The sequence below is a fragment of the Phocoena phocoena genome, chromosome 13 (assembly GCF_963924675.1).
Source record: "Phocoena phocoena chromosome 13, mPhoPho1.1, whole genome shotgun sequence".
NCBI lineage: Eukaryota > Metazoa > Chordata > Mammalia > Artiodactyla > Phocoenidae > Phocoena > Phocoena phocoena.
This window is the reverse complement of record NC_089231.1, coordinates 3,844,043-3,864,969: the sequence shown is the minus strand read 5'-3', so window position 1 is coordinate 3,864,969 and position 20,927 is coordinate 3,844,043. Positions and strand designations below refer to the sequence as shown.

The following is a 20,927-nucleotide window of genomic DNA, read 5'->3' as shown; positions in this document are numbered from 1 at the left end:
CCCATGAGCTGTCATCTGTGAATCCAATGAAGAATGTGGTCTATGCTGTGCATTTCTTACCTGACATTCGTCACACCTACCTTCCACAATGAGTCCGTTCCACATAATTTAATATTAGAAGATTTGGGGCAATGGAAGAAGGCCTTGTCTTGATGTGCTCCCCTAATCTTCATACATCTTCCCAGAATTTCCCCTTTCTTTGAACAAATCTATGGAAGTTCCTTTCTCCAGCATCAGTGTGACAGTGAACTCTGCCACAGAATGATTTGCATAGGAATTAATACACTCAAACCTTGAAACAAAGCTGAGGGAGCTTAAAATATCACCTCCAGTACCTGCTGAATATCACATGTATATAATTAAAAACCAAACATTTCTTTTTTCATATCAATGATAGAACAAAACAGCACCGTGTAGATTTAGTTTGTTAGAAACCAAAAAAAAAAAAAAAAAAGGTCATACACCATCACCATGTTCCATGTGTTCTATTCTGCTATGAAAACTTTATATATAGTAAATATAGAATACAACCTGGTTAAAAATAGAAGCTATTCCCCAAAACCATCTGGGCCACATCCCAGCAACCAGGAATGTTTCCCTCCCAAGCTGATGACTCTCCACCTTCAAGGAAGAAACGTCATTAACATATTTGAGAGTATATTTTAATGTACGATGATCTCGACCAGGCAGCTCTTGGATAAAGGATAATAAGATTGCTTTGGAGGATCAGATTCAGAAAAATGAACTCATGTAATTTTAAATAAGAAATAAAGTAGAGGGGGTGGAGAAAAGGGAACCCTCCTGCAGTGTTGGTGGGAATGTAAATTGATACAGCCACTATGGAGAACAGTATGGAGGTTCCTTAAAAAACTACAAATAGAACTACCATATGACCCAGCAATCCCACTACTGGGCATATACCCTGAGAAAACCGTAATTCAAAAAGAGTCATGTACCAAAATGTTCATGGCAGCTCTATTTACAATAGCCAGGACATGGAAGCAACCTAAGTGTCCATCGACAGATGAATGGATAAAGACAATGTGGCACATATATACAATGGAATATTACTCAGCCATAAAAAGAAACGAAATTGAGTTATTTGTAGTGAGGTGGATGGACCTAGAGTCTGTCGTACAGAGTGAAGTAAGTCAGAAAGAGAAAAACAAATACCATATGCTAACATATATATATATATATATATATATATGGAATCTAAAAAAAAAAAAGATCATGAAGAACCTAGGGGCAAGACGGGAATAAAGACGCTGACTTACTAGAGAATGGACTCGAGGATACAGGGAGGGGGAATGGTAAGCTGGGACAAAGTGAGAGAGTGGCATGGACATATATACACTACCAAGTGTAAAATAGATAGCTAGTGGGAAGCAGCTGCATAGCACAGGGAGATCAGCTCCGTGCTTTGTGACTGCCTGGAGGGGTGGGATAGGGAGGGTGGGAGGGAGGGAGACGCAAAGAGAAGAGATATGGAGATATACGTATATGTATAACTGACTCACTTTGTTATAAAGCAGAAACTAACACACCATTGTAAAGTAATTATACTCCAATAAAGAAGTTTAAAAAAAAGTGACTGTAGGTTGTGTTTTATCATACAAATGCAATAAAAATATATCATAAAAATTGTGCAATTTTCTGGTTTCTCTGAGTGTAAGGTTTTCTCTTGGTATGAAGGCCGTTTCAGATACTGCATTTGACCCTTTCAGGCTGCCAGCAGGCCCTTCTGTACGCACTTGGAGCATCTTCTTAACGAATCAGAGCGTCTCAGGGCTGAAAGGGATTGTAAAAGCCGTCAGTCCACCCAGTTCAGTGTCCAAACCCACAGAGTGATTTGCCAAGTTTAGATAATGTAGCTGAGATTGTTTATATGTTACAAGTTGTCTGAATTAATAGGTTATAAAAAGAATTAATAAGACATAAATACTTCACTCAGATCCTCCCTTACCTAATAAATAGTGAAGCTTGAATAGTTGTAAATTCTCTCAAAAATAAATTACATTACAAATGTGAATTTGAATGGCATGACTGATTTATGGGTACTGCTGATTTAGAGTTTTTTCTCTATTGCTTTGTTGGTCCATCTAGCTATTTTTCAGATTCAAAGTTTTATCTTACTTTGGTCTGTGTGAGCTACTTTATTCCTGGAAAATCAAATATAACATTTTAATCAAAAAGAAAGGAAAACTGTATCATGTGACTTCTATACAAATAAAGGAGAAAAGCATATTCATCAACATAAAAGTCAATACTGAGATAAAATTGGAACTTCCTGGCATTCATGCATTTTAAAATGAAAAGAGAAGCCTTTTAGAAAAAAAAAAGCTTTACGAAATAAATATGTTTGTGGATATTAAAGAAATAATGAAACTTTACCAGTGAGTTGGGGAAAATTTAGGATTACAAATAAAAATATTTTTTTGTTAAACTAAGATTAAGAAAGAAGAGTGTGACGTTATTTACCTTTCCAGGTCTTTCAAACAGTAACCAAATTTTATATCAATACTCATTTGCATAAGTTCAATATTATGTTATATCCTATTTTAACTTAATTTGCGCATGTGTGTTTTGTGAGTAAAATGTGGATACTGCCAAAATTGAACTAACATTGATTCATCTAGTGGCTTTGGAAGTTTGAGGTTTACAAAGCTGTTTGCTACTTTAAAATCAAATGTAAATCTGCCCTTGTTGGGTGCAGCCTGTTCCTTTGGAGATGGTTCTCCAAGTAAGGTTGTAGTCATTCAGAAAAGGAGGTATGAAATGTCAGAGCTGAGCGTTTGCAGCTACAGAATTTCATAAAATGTTGGTCTGAAGTTTTGAATTGATAAGATCAGTGAGCACATTTTTAACCAAATGATTTGTCTGCTCTTGGATAACCGATTCCTAAACACTTGGCCTTGATGTTAAGTTGCTTTATAGTCAGGGGAATAGAAGAAAAAGGTTACCATTTATAATTCTCTATGAAAATTCAATGCAAGTCATTTTGAAACAAAAATGTGGAGGAAAGAGTTAAGATGAAATGAGAAGATGTTGTATAACAGTTCATAAACGTCCCAGGTGTTTACTCTCACAAGTGGCTTTCTAGTAAATGGATTTACAGTCTGACCGATTTATAGATTTCAGATGTCTCTGTTGGGAGCTTCGTGAAGCGATGCTGCTGTCCGTTCTTTAAGAGAAGGTCACAGTGCCTGAGGGGGACTCCGTTTGCATCTACACGCAGGGCTGTGGGCTGCTGCTCTGCTTACGTGCTCAGGACAGCGCAGTACCCTGCCAATTATATGGAGTAATTTACATGCTGACACCTCTCGAAAACGTACTGTCAGGGGTTTTCAATTAAAACCTACTTCCTCCCTGAAAAAGGCATAAGAAGAAGGAGGAGGAAGAGAAAGGAGAGGAGGGGGAGAAGCAGAAGCATTTTTGCTGGGAGCGTAAAAATAGCTTTGATTCCGAGTCTTTTCATGCAGACCTAGAATGCCAACTCTCTGGAAGGTGAAGGCGTGCCTAAGAAACCTCATGGAATTGAGGTCCCCGGAATTGAGCAAACGTCGCAAAACCACGTGATTACAAAATGTGCTTATCTTGCTTTCTTGAAGCCGTGCTTCCTTGAATATACTCCGCAGATCTCTTTGGATATCATATTCTTTATGCAGTTATAGTAGCTCTCTCTTGTCTTGTATTTGAATCACTCCATCAAGGATTTAGTTGGGGATAAGACCTTCAGGAGCATCGAGAAGTCCAATGTTCTGTGACTCAGAATGTGGTCCATGAACTACAGCACCAGCATCTCCTGGGAGCCTGTTAACCACCGAGATTGGCAGTCCCGCTTCAGCCCTACAGAATCAGAACGTGTATTTTAATAGGATTCCTGGGTGATTCACGAGCACAGTAATGTTTGGGAAGCACCGATCTCTCTTCCCGTCTCTTCCCAATCAGATTGGCTCATAGATTGGCATTAATGGGCGAGTTTAATAGAGAAACCAAGTTGTCTGACTGGAGCATTTAAGACGCGCAAGTCCGATTTCCAAGCCATGAGGTTGTTTTGTTATTTATGTGGAGCCATAAAACACAATCGGATTTTTAAAGTCTATTTATATGCATAAAGCTGGCATACATATTCACAAATCAAGGCATTTGTTTTCATTATCCTTGCATGATAGCCAGTAACCCATAAATTTTCAATCCTGTCATTGCAACCTCTGAAAATCCTAAAATTGGGCATAATGAAGTTTTTGGGTGATTGAAATGATTACCCTAATAACTTATAATAATTACTTTTATCTCTGGCTCTTGGATTATAACTGATCCGTTTGTACCCATAATTGGTAAGAACATCATGTCTGTACCTCTACACCTCAGGATCAAATCAGAGCCTGTACCATCCGCTGGATTATTTCAACTCTCTTGACAATAAATCCCAGTTTCTGCGTCTGTGTCACGTAGCAATTTGTATGATTCATAAAGGTGATTTGACTGAGACCTAGCCAAGAAGATGAGCAATTCACTGGTGGGAATGTAGACGCTTTGTTATTGAAAAGGTTACGTTTGGCAATTTAAATCTTATTTAAGGAAAGAGAGAAGATATTTACTGAATTGCAAGACCAACCAAGGTTCCTACTGATGGATGACTTGAAAGAAAGGATGAACTGAGTTGCGGGATTAGGAATTCAAAGCTGTGAGCACCTGCTTACGTTAAATAAAATGTCTACATGTTCCCAGAAATTCCATACCTCCCCTCGGATGTAGACGCTAGCGGGAGCTCCGTGGTTTCTGCGACGGCCATTTGTCTTTCCACTTGCCAAGTTTTTGTTCTCTGAGATAGTTTAGACCGAAGTCTAAATACAATTTTAAAAAGGCTATCTAATTAAAAATGTAAACTATTTCTATACTTTTCTTTCTCTTTGCTAAATTTCATCAATAGGGTACCAAAATAATTGGATGATAATTTCTTGCAGAGTGGAGAAAGAGTAACTGGGCCTGACTGTTTTCTTTCCTGCTGTTAGCCGAGCGACCCTTTTAGGAAGCGAAGGTTGTAGGTTCAGAGGGCAAAAGGTGAACTAGGTTTGTCTTCGTATTGCTTTTTCAGTGTTGACCACATAGCTGGCATTCAATAATTACTTGTTAACTGGATTACGCCTCTTAGCCTAATTCCTGCTGTTGATAAACAGCCACGAGCGTCCCCTGGAGGGAGAAGGGGATGCTACGCAACGCCTGATTGTGTACAACGTTCCCCTACCTGAGTCCAAATGCTGACATTGTTGTGGGAAAAGGGAGCAGGTTTTTATAACCTATTAATTCAGACAACTTGTAATATAATAACTAATTATAAGTTATTAGGGTAATAATTTCAATCACCCAAAAAGCTCATTATGCCCAATTTTAGGATTTTCCAAAGTTGCAGTGACAGGATTGATCATTTATGGGTTACTGGCTATCGTGCAAGTGTTGTGGGAACAGGGGCGGCTCCTTACATTCTCTAAAATACATTTTCCCTCATCTATTAAAGGGAGTTACCCCTATATCACAGAGTGATTCCAAGCCTTCAAAATTATATCTCAAAGTGCTTAATACTTTGCCCAGGCTGCAGCAAGACTCAATATGCAGCCGTCACTTCATCATTTCAGAGCTTTGCAAAGGGAAAGTACCGTCTTTGTCTTTCCCTTTTCAGCCCTTGACGTGGTGGGAAGGGAGAGGAGGGGCAGGGTTGAGAAAACCCGAGGGGGAGTGTGTCAGCACCATTGCTCTGAGGGTGGACCCCCGCCTTGACCTCTTGTGTGTTCCTGGTAAGCGTGGACCAGCAAGGGAACCTGTTTGTGAACGTGTGACTCTCCTTTTTCAACCCCAGGAGCCACCTTCCAACAAGGCTGACTTTCCATAGTCAAATCCTGGCATCCTATTGATGCAATGAAGAGTAAAGGGTGTCTTCACAAGGTTGCTGGGTATTCAAAAATCTCAGGAATGCTCACTTTGCTGTACAGCAGAGATTGGGACAACGTTGTCAATCAACTATACTTCGATAAAAAGCTAAAATAAAATTTAAAACATCTCAGGAATGGACCAGTAATGCTGCTCCACAATTCAATCTCATCTTTTGGCATAGTAAAGAAAACTGGTACATTCTCAAGTCCTTCAATTTTCTCAGTTGGCTAAAATGAAGACATTCATTTCAAAGGAAATAATTAGATGGATTTTTTTTTTTTAAAGCAAGCTTTGAGGAAAGAGAGGGAAAGGAAAGGGAACATGTTTACTGTAGTTGGAAGAGCATATGACTTTTGTTTCATCACCCTGAAAGGCAGAAGTCATCTGTCAACTATTGGAAATGTCATTTGGTGTGCAGTCCTGTTCTCTCGCTTATTTTAGGAGTTGGCCCTGTGAGGCACAATTACGTGTACCTTGAACTTCAGGGATTAGATGTGCGATTCTTAGAATGGCCTATGGTATATCAGGAAACGTTTATGTATCACCCATCATCAAACTTTTTCGAATTGTTAGATAATTTCAGCCCCATGTTTGTTAGCTGTATTGGGAAACCATGCCTGTATTCTCGCGGACCTTGCGGAATGGAAACAAAGCTGCTTGAGATGATTATGTTGACGTATGTCTGTTAGCGTGTGGCTCCATTGACATATGAATCTTTTAAAGCCACCTGGTAATATTCCAGCAAAATCATTACAATTCATCCTAGGTTGTCTTATTTCTCTTACTATTTCAAGATGAAAGTTTTCAATACTAATGCTGCAAAGTGGGTATTATGTTGACTTATGCTAATCTGTTTCATGGATGCTGTCATATTACATTGTTCAGCAAAGACACTGGTGAGGTTGTCTTGTGTCTACCGTTATCTCGCAAACAGCCCAGTGGTGTCAGAACACAACATCCAGGGACCCTCTGCCTTGTTGTGCGATAGCTTCTGTCCAGAGAGGTTTGCTAGGAATAGTGGGGAAGGAAGCAGAGAGGGCTGTGTCTGTGCTGGTATATGTCCTCTTAAAGAGAAAACAGTGTAAAAAAGGGCCGATGTATTGTGTGCGGGATCATGTGTGGATTTATAGTGGCTTCATTGCCACGTATTATTTTCATGGCAGCACTTCTGTAAACGGTGTGTCAGTCCCTCCTTGAGGAGCTTCTGACTTTAGGATTTTACCACCAGCCCATAAACCAGGGAAACTCCACTGTTAAAGCTAAGGGTTCCAGAGGCAGTTTTCAAAGGTAAGTTTATTTGAAAAGTCTACAAGGGAGATTGATTTGGCGATTTTCAATGCTGCTTCTGCAAACCTTCTTGGGCGGTGTTCCCACCGTTCCCACCCCCGCCCTGAACAACTGAAGCCACTTTATAGGGAGCTCAAGAATTGTTGGACAGAGGTGGTCTTCCCTGTAATAAAGGCGCTGCCAATGGGATCGGTGCACAGGAACGGGGTGGGCAGGCAAGGTGGGTCTTTACGGCCCTCCTGCTGGTGGGCAAACCGACTTCATGGTCAGCATCTCCATGAAGTGCTCAGTGTCCCAGGGTCCCTGGGTGCTCCTTGCTCTTCTGGGACACCCCCCTCCCCGGGGCAATGCACTCTGTCCCTACTCGCTCTGCCTGTGTGCCCCGAGCTGGGATCTCTTTGGGTCTTTGGCTGTCTAATCTAATACGGTCATGCAAAAGAAGACTGATGATGGCTGAGAACTTGACATGTTGTCACTCCGAGATTTCAGGGGTCTCTCGAGTGCTTTCAGATGCCCTTAGAGCTGTGGTAAGATCTAGGAGACAGGAGCTATGGCACAGCTCTTTGTGAAGCCGCAGTACCCTTCCCCTGGATCACGTGGGTGGCTGACGACCGAATCCTCCCTGCCTGTCACAGTGAACTTGAAACTTGATCACCTCAACAGCCACGGAAGAGCCATACTATGCACGGCCTTGTAGCAGGAACTGAGAACCCAGGGAGAAAGAGGAACAGCCCTTGTCTCCCAGGAGCTAAGATCCAGAAGCTCACTACATTTGATTGTAATTTTACTGGTTAACGTGTGTGCGTGTGTGTTGTGTGAAGGCTCGAGTTGGCTTGTATGTATCTCCGTGTCACAGAAACCTCTATCCAGAGCTTTCGGAAAAGTAGATACTCCGTATGAGTTAAAAAAAAACCAATAATCGTGTAAAGAAGACTGTGGTAAGTGTGAAGCTTAAGTCATAAGTTTCTTGCATCTGCAAAACATGCAACAGTATCTAAGAGGAGGGACTTTTGTAATAATGGCTGAATAGATATCAAAGGGCAAAATGATGTTATTTCATGGGAAACTCAGGTCCATGATAATTAAGAACCAATCACCAAGAAGGAGCTCTTCTTGGGACCCTGTTTTCCATGTTAATACTTAAAAATCATTTTCACACAAGATCTGTTAAAGTAGACGAGTAATGCTTTGGTCTGCCCATGTGTTGTGAAGTGTCCCCTCCGAGTCGAGATTTCAGCTCTGTCACTTCTCACCTGAAGCAACCGGAGATTAATCATCTGCTCCTCACTTGCTCCTGGGGCTCTCTTTCTGGTCACCCCATTAATTCAACAGGAGAGTTTCTACCCAAAGCCAAAGGGACCCTGGTTCCCTGGGAGTGGAGAATGCACAGACGCCAAGATCCATGACCGCCGAGATGGTATAGACCCAGGGATCTCCACCTTCTGCCCATGGAAGGGAGAGCAGCGCTTGGCCATTCCTCTGACTCCTGTTTGTTGAAAAGGTGAACTGAGTTTAATCAAAAAATGCATTGGGGCTTCCCTGGTGGCGCAGGGGTTGAGAGTCCGCCTGCCGATGCAGGGGACACGGGTTCGTGCCCCGGTTCGGGAAGATCCCACGTGCCGCGGAGCGGCTGGGCCCGTCAGTCATGGCTGCTGAGCCTGCGCTTCCGGAACCTGTGCTCCACGACAGAAGAGGCCACAACAGTGAGAGGCCCGCGTACCGCAAAAAAAAAAAAAAAAAAAAAAAAAAAAGAATGCATTGGCCATTTACTAGCTTTGCCAAAAAAAAAGTAACTGCCATGTCACTGCTGGTGATCCATGAGGCAAAAACAAAGGATGGATAGTGAGGGGCCCTCCCCCCGACCCCTGCATCCCCCCCTCCCCTCCATTGTGTTGGCCCCTCCCGTGTTTGGACTCTAAGCTAGAATAATCACCATGTGAGGTACCAACTGAAAATTAAACACACACCTTTTCTTTTGACATCCATGATTTATTTTCCTAAAGAGCTTATATATGTAGGGATTCAGGAGGGGAAGATGGAGGGGGAGGTCTGGTATTTACTTCACGAATAGTGTTATTCAAAGACCAGGAAAGAAATCCAATGTTTGCTGCGGCTTAAATGACAGTATTTATTATGTACTCACAAAAGGGTAGAAAAAGCGACTGTTGATTATTTTGACATTAAATTGCTTGCAATACATGAGGGATTAATTATGACATGGCACACTTCATCCTGCCACCTGAATTAGCTGGAGTTTTAGAGAAGGGTCTGTATTTACATCGTTTGTCACATGGGGAGAATACGGATGTCTCTGTGCTCTTTTCTTTATCAGGTTTGATCAGGAATCCAGTGGCCTCACTGAACGCAGGCACTTCTCAATCAGATCAAACAAAAATCTATCGCTGGTCTTTATGGAGAATCCTATCGTATGGAACCAACGTTTCCAAACTCTGACCAAGCTTTCCCTGTTAACTGACAGTCCCATGGAGAGAAGTTTCCATCACTTGGGAGCAAGGCGATGAAGGTTCCTTCTCAGGAACCCGTCTCCCCAAACACATGTTGGGGTATAGAATGCGATGCACCGTTGGTCCCCAAGTAGATGACTGATGAATTTTGTTGGTAGAGGGGCTGACGTTTAGGTAAAAGCACCTTTGGGAGAGGAATGGAGGAGAAGGCACTGGGTCTTAGTAGCGGGAGGTCAAAGCCAACGCCCAGGGTGCCCGCGTGCTGTTGGCGACCAGAACAACTCTCGCTTTCACCTTGTTGCTTTAACAGACTAGCGCTGTTCTAGCCCACAGGCAATGAATGCAGCTCTTAGCCTCAAATCCCTGGACTTATTACCCACAGTTCTCAAGCTTGAAAGAAGAGCAACCTCAAAGACCTGGCACATCCTTTTAAGCGTAGAGAGCCAGAACACCCAAATCATACCAGAAAGAGGAAAGAACCGCCATGAGTAATGGAGCAAACATGTTGGTGTTCCCTTTTCCATCCTTGAATCTACATCTCCCGCAGGAATGAAAATACCCAGAAAGCTAAGGGCACGGGCACCACAGCCCCAAGAGTGGTCGAGAGAGGAGAAGGGGGATGGTCTCGGGACTTGCTTTGTTATGGTCAGGACCCGATGCTTTCCGATCACAGGGCTCTGTGGGTTATTCTAACTGGAGTCCTGGTGGCTACCCCCTTAGTTATCTGAAAGGGCATCGTTATCTAAAAAGAAAACCCCAAACCGTCAAATTCCTACACTGCTGACTATAAAGAATCAATGTGATGAGGGGCTCAGTTTGTAGCTGTGGTTTGAAATATGTCTTTACAGCTGTGTGAGCACTTTATGTTTGAAAAATGCTTTCCCGGGCTTTCCTGGTGGCGCAGTGGTTGAGAGTCTGCCTGCCGATGCAGGGGACACGGGTTCATGCCCCGGTCCGGGAGGATCCCACATGCCGTGGAGCGGCTGGGCCCGTGAGCCATGGCCGCTGGGCCTGCGCGTCCGGAGCCTGTGCTCCGCAACGGGAGAGGCCACAACAGTGAGAGGCCCGCGTACCGCAAAAAAAAAAAAAAGAAAAATGCTTTCCCATCACTCTGAGTAGGTTTTCTTTGTGACAGTTCAGCAAGGTCACCTGGGATGGCCTCTGACGGATAGATGACGACACCTGGGTGAAGGTCACGTGATGGGCACACAGCGAGACCTGGGGACGGTTCTACAGTGTCTGTGACCCCAAGTGTGTGGGGCGCCATCGAGCCCAGGTCACCTCTGACAGGGCTCGGGACGAGGTGCTTGGAAAGGCTGAGTGTGCTTCCCATTGACTCCGTGTTCATTTCTATAACAGAGCGCACAGCATCTCTAAGAGTCAGGTTACTGCGTGTTCTGCTCTCAGAAGTCAAGGTGTGAGGGAGGAGAAGGCTGGAGGCACCCGTGTGGAGAAATCCGGCTCAGAGAAGGAATTACAGCTCGAGGATCAGACAAGTCACAGGATCCTGCCCAGGGCAAACGTCCTTTGTAACAGAGGAGCTGAGGCTCAAAGTAACACCGGGGGGATCCAATGTGATTTGTCCGCTTCACCCGCGGGAACGTTACATTTTGTGAAAAACGTACTTACTGCGAATGTGTGATGTCATTTACTGAACAAGAAAGAAAGTTCATCTTTTGTTGATGAACTCTTACTGCTTGGAGGGAAACACTAGAATATCTTACCCTGGGCTCCAAAATAGCTGTGATCCTTGAAAGAATTTCCCTCCCCTGTTTCTGTTCCTCTGTGATATTTCCACATCTAGCATAAAAGAAAAATCCAATAGCATTGAAGTTAAATAACACATTTTTCCCTCCCAGAACCAATAAATCTGTTTAAAGATGCATTGCTACTTTTCTTGAGGGATAATTTAGACTATGTATCAAAAAAGGAAAATCAATAGTTTTTTTTCTATTACAAATAATTGCATGTTTGACTCTTCTCCACTTTTTCTTTTTTATTTATTTTGGTTTCAAAATATTTCTACTGAGCCTGCCTCACGTTTTAAGTCTAGACCAGCATGAGTTTCTATGAGACAATGTCTGCCAGCAGATCAGACCCTGCTCTCTCCTGGGCTTGGTGAGTTTCCCACACATAGTGTCAGGGGAAAGGCGAGCAGACCCAGGGGCTCGTGGGAAGAGCTTTGAGTTTAGTTGTAAAGGAACAGAGCGTGCTCTTGGGGGCGCACACACCCCCTTGGGCACGCAGCACAGAGCCCCACCCACCTGGCTGATTACCTGTGGCCCCATGGGCATATGAGCAGTGTTTATCCTTTGGACCCAGGTTTGAAATTGTCAACTGGAAAATTGCTCCCTGTGTAAACTTTGGCCTGGCCGGCACAATCCAGGGTCCGTCTTTAAGTAACTAGACGTGACAAGATGTTACCTGAGAATATCCAGTGCGCGATCCCAGTACCCAGAAGAATATCTGGTTTGCAGTACCTCCTGGTGTTCTTCATTTTCAGACATTTTTATTAGAGAAAAGGGATGACTTGCCAGGAGCCCACAACACACGGGTTGAATGAGAGAGGGGTTTATTAGACTGACTTCAGCTATTCACCATTGAGCCACAGCAATAATGTCTAAGGATCTGATGTCAGGCACAGAAGGGAGGAGACAAACCTCGACCACAAATCTGTGATGCTCAGGTGAATAGGAGAGTTCAGAGGAGACCGAGGCCAGATCTACGGGGGCAGATGGAAAGGCTTTCTTGAGGAGGTGACAGCTGAGCTGAGCCCTACAAGGCTGATGCACGTTGGTTAAGTGGAAGAAAGTTGAGGGGGGCATGGTGAGGCCACCTCACAAAAGAGCTGAATGGCAAAGGCAAGGAGCGTAAAGCAGCAGGGCTCCTGGGGAGGTGGGGGGCAGCAACCCAATGCCGCAGGCTGGGTTACTGTTGGCAACCATCCCCCCCTTCCCTCCCCCATTGCGGGCACAGTGTACTTCCCCACATCATGGACGCTGGGTTTGGTCCTGTGACTTGCTCTGGTCGGTAAGTATCAGCCATGAAAGGAGCAGGCACCGAGTGGCGACTGTGCCTTCAGTCTGGGCCCCAGAACACACACAAATGGAGCAGACTTAAACCCATACTACGGTCTGCAGCCCACATGCCGGCTAAGCCCATCTTAACCCACTGGAGCCAAATCAGACTCATCCTGCAGACCCAGGCACATGGGGACGGTTGTTACGTGACATTATTAAGGCAATAGCTGACCCTTACATTCAGCAAGGCTGAAACATGGGGTGAAGATCAGGAGACACAGGGCCAGAGGCGTAAGCAGGGCTCCTCGTGGACAGTCTTGTGTTATGTTAAGGTGTTTAGCCTTTACCACTGACGTATTCAGGGAGACAGGGATCTGGTTTGCATTTTAGGAAGAGAATTATGGCAGCAATGTGGCAATCGGCCTTGTGGATGTGTGACTCAGAAGCTGTGTGATAATTAATTATAAGAGCTGACATCTACTGGACCCTTCCTATCTACCAGGAACCACGCTAAGTACTTTACCTCTTTCATCTTATTTAATCCTCAAAGCAACATACAAGCGCTCAGATCACTTCTGTTCTACAAATGACGTATCTGTTTGCTAGACACCCTGAACTCTTAACTGTGAAATCGATCTGTTTATTGCAAAGTTAAGGTAAAAACAGGTCTTGTTTTTACCTTAACTTTGTGTGTGAATTATGTGTGAATTATGCCAGTGTGGTGGGAGGGGAGGGGAGTATGATCTAAGAAATTACAAGAAGAATCAGCAAGATATGCTCAGGGATTACATGTGGGATGTGAAGGAAGACTCTAGCATTTCCAGTTTAGGGAACGGAGCAGAAGACGAGGATTTGTCCCAAAGAAGAGAATGAGGAAGAGAAATAGGGTGTGTGAGGATGGCTTTGGGACATCTTCCTTAAGGGACACAGTGAGCAGCTGACAGTACAGGTGTGGAGGCCAAGAGAGGGGCTGAACTGAAGGTGTGGTGCTGAAAGCACCAGCGCGTCACTCCTGGGAGGGGCACGTGCCCTGAGAGAGGCGGCAGGATGGGGAGAGAAGACAACCAAAACCAGACCCCAGGGACACCGGTGTGAGAGGCAAGGGCAGACACAGAGAAGGCAGACAAAGACGATCTGACCATGACGCCTCAGTGCGGCTCCCTCGACATTGATAATGACATTGATAGTGAAGGTTGTGCCTGCGTGGGGGGCAGGGAGGCATGGGAAATCTCTGCGCCTTTCTCGTAATTTTGCCGAGAACCTAAAACCTCTGTTACCTATTAAAAACAAAGAAACACATATGTAAATAAACTTTTAAAAATACGATCTGAGATGCAGGGGGAAACCCAAGAAAGCACAGTTCCTCAGTCAGACAACAGGCAAAGAGCAGCAAAGATGCTTTTTAGGGGGCACAGCTGGGGTTGCCGGCTGCTGTTGGCTTGGAGAAGAGTCTAGCAACGTGTAGGGAGAGAAGATTGAGTGCAGGCGGTAGGGGAACGACTGGGGGAAGGGGAAGGCCAAAAGAAGCAGAAAAAATATTGATAGGTTTGATTCTATCCATATATTTTTTTTTTTTTTTTTTGCGGTACGCGGGCCTCTCACTATTGTGGCCTCTCCCGTTGCAGAGCACAGGTTTCGGACGCACAGGCTCAGCGGCCATGGCTCACGGGCCCAGCCGCTCCGGGGCATGTGGGATCTTCCCGGACCGGGGCACGAACCTGTGTCCCCTGCATCAGCAGGTGGGCTCCCAACCACTGCACCACCAGCGAAGCCCTCCATCCATATTTTTAAAAATCACTTCCATAAACAAGAAATGCAAAGACAAATGAGAAGCTGGCAAAGGTATTCCTGACGAACTAGAATTAATAGCAATGATGCATAAAGAGTTTTTTCTTTTAATGAGCAAATAAGGACACTAGAAACAGGTTAGACGGAAAGTGAGAAAACACAACAGGACAGACTGTCTTCGTAAAGGGAGATGCAGCAATGGCAAAGGCAAATGCAGTAACATAGTTGACCTCAAACTAAAATGCAAACATTTTCGCTCATTGGGTTGGCTATGAATTAGCAAGAATAGGGGCACACGGATCCTCTCCCACACTGCTCTTTGTAGTACATGTTGATTCAACCATCTTTTGAAAACAATTCAGCAGTTATGCTTCAAGAGCCTCCAAATATGTGCGCGTCACTTGGTGCAGTATTTTGAATCTGTGTTAGTTCCATATCAGTAAAGAACGTACATGAGAGCTGGTGGTCCAAGAAGCTCTCACAGAACAAGAAAATCTAAACCCCTGGACTAAGCACCAGTGAGGATATGACCACGTACCTTTTGGCATGTCCAGAAAGTGGGATACCAAAAGGCCATTTAAAAATCATGTTTTTGACATGGGAAGAGGTTCATGATTTACCGTTAAGGAGAAACAACAGAATAGAAAACTGTGATCGTAGTTTTACTTTTTAAAGTGCACATATGAAAAAAATGCACATATGAATGATGAGTTCTTGCCAAGTTGTAGGATTACATGCGATTTTTATTTCCTCTGTAAGCTCGCCTAGATCTTCCAAATATTCTGCAGTGAATGTGTATTATTTTTGTATTTAGAAAAAGGAAAACAATAAATTATTTTCCAAAAGAAATAAAAATGAACAGTTGATGGGGAAGGATTCCAAGTCGCTTGGTTTTGTGAAGGGAAGGGTTAAGATGAATCCGAGCAAAGATGACAAGGCAGAGGGAGGGTTTTAAAGAATGGCTGAATGTCCCATGTTCAAAGACTTTAAGAAAACAGGCAGTAGGGAGGAAAAAATGAAGAGTCCAGGAAATAATTCATGGCACAACATCTAAGATGGATAAAGAGAGTATAGAATCAGGAGCACAGCAAAGGGTTAGCCTGAACAGGAGAAAGGGTGGCTCCTCCTCTGAGAGGACAAAGGTGTGGGAAGTGCAAACAGACATTTGTTCGATTGTTCGTTTGTAGACAAGTGGCAACTGGGGTGTGTTCTGGGTGGTGGCAGAAGTGACTCCCGGATGAGGGTGGTCCAGTTTGACCCACTGTTGTCATCACAGAACCGGAAGCCCAGGGGTTCATACTACATCTGCCTACGTTGAGGTGGCCACGGCCGGCTGCAAGGCAGGTTGGGAGATGTAATCGTCACGTGCCCAGAAATGTTCCCTGTTCCATGACCGAGGGAAGTGCAGAGAATGGAGGCTGAGGGCCAATGAGCAGATTTGAAAAATGTTTCAGCTGGGAAGCCCACAGGATTTGCTGGTGGGTTTGATACTGGAGTTTGAATGACAAAGAGGATGAAGAACAAAGTAGGTGTTTTAGGGGATGTGGAAAGAAATACGGTCAGGGATCCAGAAAGAGATCTGAGTATATATTTTCCCAGCAGAGAATCAACTCTTTAGAAGGAATGACATTGATGTGCTCATGACTGTCGCCATAACAGGGTAGCAACACTAGATCCCTAGGGTCACAACCTGTGACACACCTGTTGCTTTCAGTCCAGCCTACAACCAGGGCTGTGCCCACAGGCATGGGTCTGGGGGACCCTGCTGACAGGTCAGCCACAAAGCCACAATCATGACCTCCACTGTTGTTCTAATGAATCCCCGAATTGGTCCAATTTCTCGAAACAAAGGTCACATCACTTCACAGGTGTGGACACAGTTCATACCTGAGTTCTAAAAACTCCTTGTCTGATGGTTCTTTTTTTAAAATTTAGTTTAACTCAATTTAATTTTATTCTATTCTATTTTATTTTTATTGAAATATAGTTGATTTACAATGTTTAAGGTGTACAGCAAAGTGATTCTATATATACCTATTCTTTTTCAGATTCTTTTCCATTATAGGTTATTACAAGATATTGAATATAGTGCTGTGGGGTAGGACTTTGCTGTTTATCTATTTTATATGTAGTAGTGTGTATCTGTCAATCCCAAACTCCTAACTTATTCCTCCCCACACTTTCCCCTTTGGTAACCACAAGTTTGTTTTCTTTTTCTTTTCTTTTTTTTTTTGGCCACGCTGCACAGCATGTGGGATCCCAGGTCCCCGACCAGGGATTGAACCCAGCCCATGGCAGTTAAAGCACGGAATCCTAACAACTAGACCAGCAGGGAACTCCCGTAAGTTTGTTTTCTATGTCTGCGAATCTGTTTCTTTTTATAAGTAAGTTCATTTGTATCATATTTTAAATTCCACATGTAAGTGACATCATATGCTATTTGTCTTTCTCTGTCTGGCTTACTTCACTTAGTATGATAATCTCTAGGTCCATCCATGTTGCTGCAGATGGCATCATTTCATTTTTTTTATGGCTGAGTATATTCCATTGTATATATGGACCACATCTTCTTTATCCATTCATCTGCAGATGGACATTTAAGTTGCTTCCTGGTTACTGTACTGAGGGTTCTTTTCTACTGGAAGACTTAGAGGGAGGAGCTACAGGAGTGCCATCGTTTGCCCACAGCCCTTTCCACTCTGGTTAAAAATGAGTCACACACTCACATGTCCTTGGGTGCTTTCCTTTCTCAGAATTAGCTGGTGATGGATGGGGGCTCAGGTTTGGTTTTGGCAGCTCCGGGGCAAAGACTGTGCACCCAGGTGCCATGACTACAGAGGAAGGAGCTCCCCCAAGGCCGTGCCAACACATTCAGGATGAAACTGGGGCCACTTAGGGGGGTGACGGGCTGCGTGTGTCCCTCCCCTCACAACGCAGAGGGTTGCCCCAATTCCATCCCTGTCCTCTCTTTCAGGACCACAGTGACCTGCTAACAGGATGAGTGACATGAGGGACATTCATTCTGAGATGCGCTGAGACATAAAGGCAAATCCTGGACCCTCCTCGGAAACATGACCACCATCTCATTTTCCCCAAACGTTCACTTTTAAAAAGTGACATCTCATGACTAACTTTAGCATTTGGGAATGAACGCTGAGATTTTAAAAGTTTTCCTAGAAAAGCAATGGATTTGTATGGTAGCACAAGCTCCATCCATATGAGAAATCAGGTTTAGATATCTCAGTAGGCAAGTGGGAGGACTTGTAAACATTCCTTGTTTTGGGGGGAGGTGAAACTGAATACCTAATTCTGTGCTGTGGGACATTCCAAGAAGGAGCCCAATGACGTGGAGACGTGTCCTTGCCCCAGTCACGGAACGAGGGTGATAATCCCCAGAATTATCACGTGAGCAGGTTACAAACACTAAAGGACACAGATACTCATTTTCAGGGGTCTGCACAAAAGTCCTGATGAGAAAAGCCTCCTGGAAATGGAATACACTTTATTCTGGCCAAAACACCTAATACTTTCCATCTACCTCATGGGAATATATGTTTTACAAGAGAGATGAATATTATCTCATAATCTGCCACAATACCTAATATCTATCACATTTCAAAATGAATACGATTAGCGCCTAAATCTCAGCATTGGCAATTTTCCTCTCTCTCTGGAAAAGTTTTTTAATTGAAAGCATTTGAAGGGTTGAGAGAAAATGCACCATTTATTTCTGTTAGACACTCTAAGTGTATTTGGTTACTTGGGAATAAAGTAGTTCCCCCTTCAAAGGAAAAAAAAAAAATCCTTTAGGCTTATGTGACAATTGTATTTGGTAGAAGGATGAATTGGAGTTTCAGTGGCTAGAATTTACAGAATGAATGATAGCACCATCTATAAAAGAAGATACAGAATCGAATTCTCCAGTGACAGGAATTTCTTTTACAATTTTGAGAACAAAAGCATGCATGTAGAAGAAAATCTACATGGATGTGCTTTGCTATTCATATTGTTATAGCCTTTCGGTGCTAGAAATCTTGAAATACTAATAAGATAAATTTCACCGTTAGCCATTAACTTCCTATATGAGAGCAACATTTCTGTTAAAGATTTAACTCCTGTTTTCTTTGATAAGGTTGGGCTGTTAGTACAGAATTACCCTAGATGCAAATGACAAATGACGACAAGATCTGCAACAAACGTGAAACTAACGTCCTGAGCACGTGGACGCTCGGACGCCCCGTGACTGCCAGCCTTTTGCCCCGCTCGCTTGGCGCCGCCCGTGGGCCCCGCGGCCAACGAAGGACCCCCGCTGTACGGTTGCCGCGGCTGCACGCCGGGACCTGCGCTCCGGGACCGCCGCGGCCCGCGCACGCAGCCAGCCCAGTCTGAACTTCCGCTGCCTCAACCAGACCCTGAATGTCAAAAAGCAGAGTGTCTGCTGGATGAACTTGAGGATAACGGGAGCTTTGGGTGACGCTGGCCCTCAGGACAATACCACCTATGAAAGACTGGCCGACGAGACGCTGGACTCCTTAGCAGAGTTTTTTGAAGACCTTGCAGACAAACCTTACACATTTGAAGGCGATGATGTCTCCTTTGGGAGTGGTGTTTTAGCAATTAAACTGCGTGGAGATCTAGGAACCTAAGTGATCAACAAGCAAACCCCAAACAAGCAAATCTGGTTATCTTCACCATCCGGTGGCCCCAAGTGTTACAACTGGCCTGGGAGAAACTGGGTGTCCTCCCACGATGGTGTGTCCCTCCACGAGCCGCTGGCCACAGAGCTGACTCAAGCCTTAAAACCCGAACTGGGGACTTCCCTGGTGGCGCAGTAGTTAAGAATCCACCTGCCAATGCAGGGCACACGGGTTCGAGCCCTGGTCCGGGAAGATCCCACATGCCGCAGAGCAGCTAAGCCCATGTGCATAACTACTGAACCTGCGCTCTAGAGCCCATGAGCCACAACTACTGAAGCCCGTGAGCCACAACTACTGAAGCATCTAGAACCCATGTTCCACAACAAGGGAAGCCACCGCAATGAGAAGTCAGCGCACCACAATGAAGAGTAGCCCCTGCTTGATGCAACTAGAGAAAGCCCACGCACAGCAAGGAAGACCCAACACAGTCAAAAATAAATAAAATTAAATCTTAAAAAAAAAAAAACAACCCACAGAAATCCCAAACTGGACTTATCTTCTCTGGCCTACCCTGGAAAAGGCACTTGCTGCCCAGCCTCATGCTAAAGACATTAAACAAAGACCCCAGCTTTGTTCTGCAGCTGAATGGCTAGCTTTTTCCATTCATGCTTTTGAGGACAGTTGCGTGGTGTGTAACGGCTCTGTGAAAAGACCGTGTCACCTCCCGCCCTGCCGCTGGGTTCAGATTTTTAATTTCCATAGCTTTCTTTGGATTTATTGTCTGATTTCCTCCCTCACGTGATAGCCCTTATCTTTCGTAATGTCTGTACGCCCATACCTTTATATATAACCTCACGACAAAGAAAAAGAAGAAGGACAAATTCCAGGAGGAGAAATGAATTGGCTTCACTCTTCATTCTTTGAAAGACTTACTACAAACACTGCATGAAGAGCGTCTGGCCAACCTTGCCATCCTGTCTCAAAATGAGACTCATTAAAGGGAAACCTAAAACGTTCCTACTCCCCTTGAAAGTGTAAACACTTCTAAGCCCTTTGGTATTGAAGCATCAGGGGCAACTCGGGAATTCTCAAACTGAAGACCGTTTTCTCTTTGTGCTTTGTGACTGCCAGGGTGTGGCCCACATGGGGTGACACAGGGAGATGTGGTGCCGTGTCTTCCATATGTGCATATAGATGTACACACAGAGTTACACGTGTGTGTATATATATATTTTTAAAATTTAAGAATAAGCTATTGCAACACTGGTCTGAGGATGCAAAAAATCCCCCAAAAGCCACCTCTGTAAGCTCATGGATATAGTACAATAAATGAGGTCACGGAGCTCAGGAGGTGCTTGGCAAACTGTGAAAGGCCACATAAATGAAAAGATGTTGGTGTTAATGAAAGGAACCCCGCTCTTACACTTGGCCCAGCCCAAAAGTAGTTGTCTGTCTCTGGGCAAGTTTCTCCAACTCCCTAGACCTCTGTTTTCCCCTGTTAACAGAGAGGGTTAACCTAGATAGAATATAGTCGATTCCCAATTTAGACATTTAGTGTTCCTGCCAGGCAACTTAACAGGCCCACTTTAATTCCCTCCAGTAGAGGAGATGACAGTGAACAGTTTTTTTTAAGCTATAGAGTAAGTATATGGTTTTGGGGTTTGCTTTACTTGAATTTCAGATGAACTCATGTTCAAATAATCATCCTTTATTGTGCCATTACCGTGCTAAGCCGGGGCTGTAGGCTGAACGTTAAGGTGTTAATCCTAACCCCGAATCACAGCCCTCATAAATGA

The 20,927-nt window shown here is 44.1% G+C and overlaps 1 pseudogene; it reads left to right on the top strand.

Moving 5' to 3' along the window:
* The first annotated feature begins 13,846 nt into the window (after nucleotides 1-13,846).
* On the top strand, nucleotides 13,847-19,737 carry LOC136133190 (frataxin, mitochondrial pseudogene; annotated as a pseudogene).
* The last annotated feature ends 1,190 nt before the right edge of the window (nucleotides 19,738-20,927 follow it).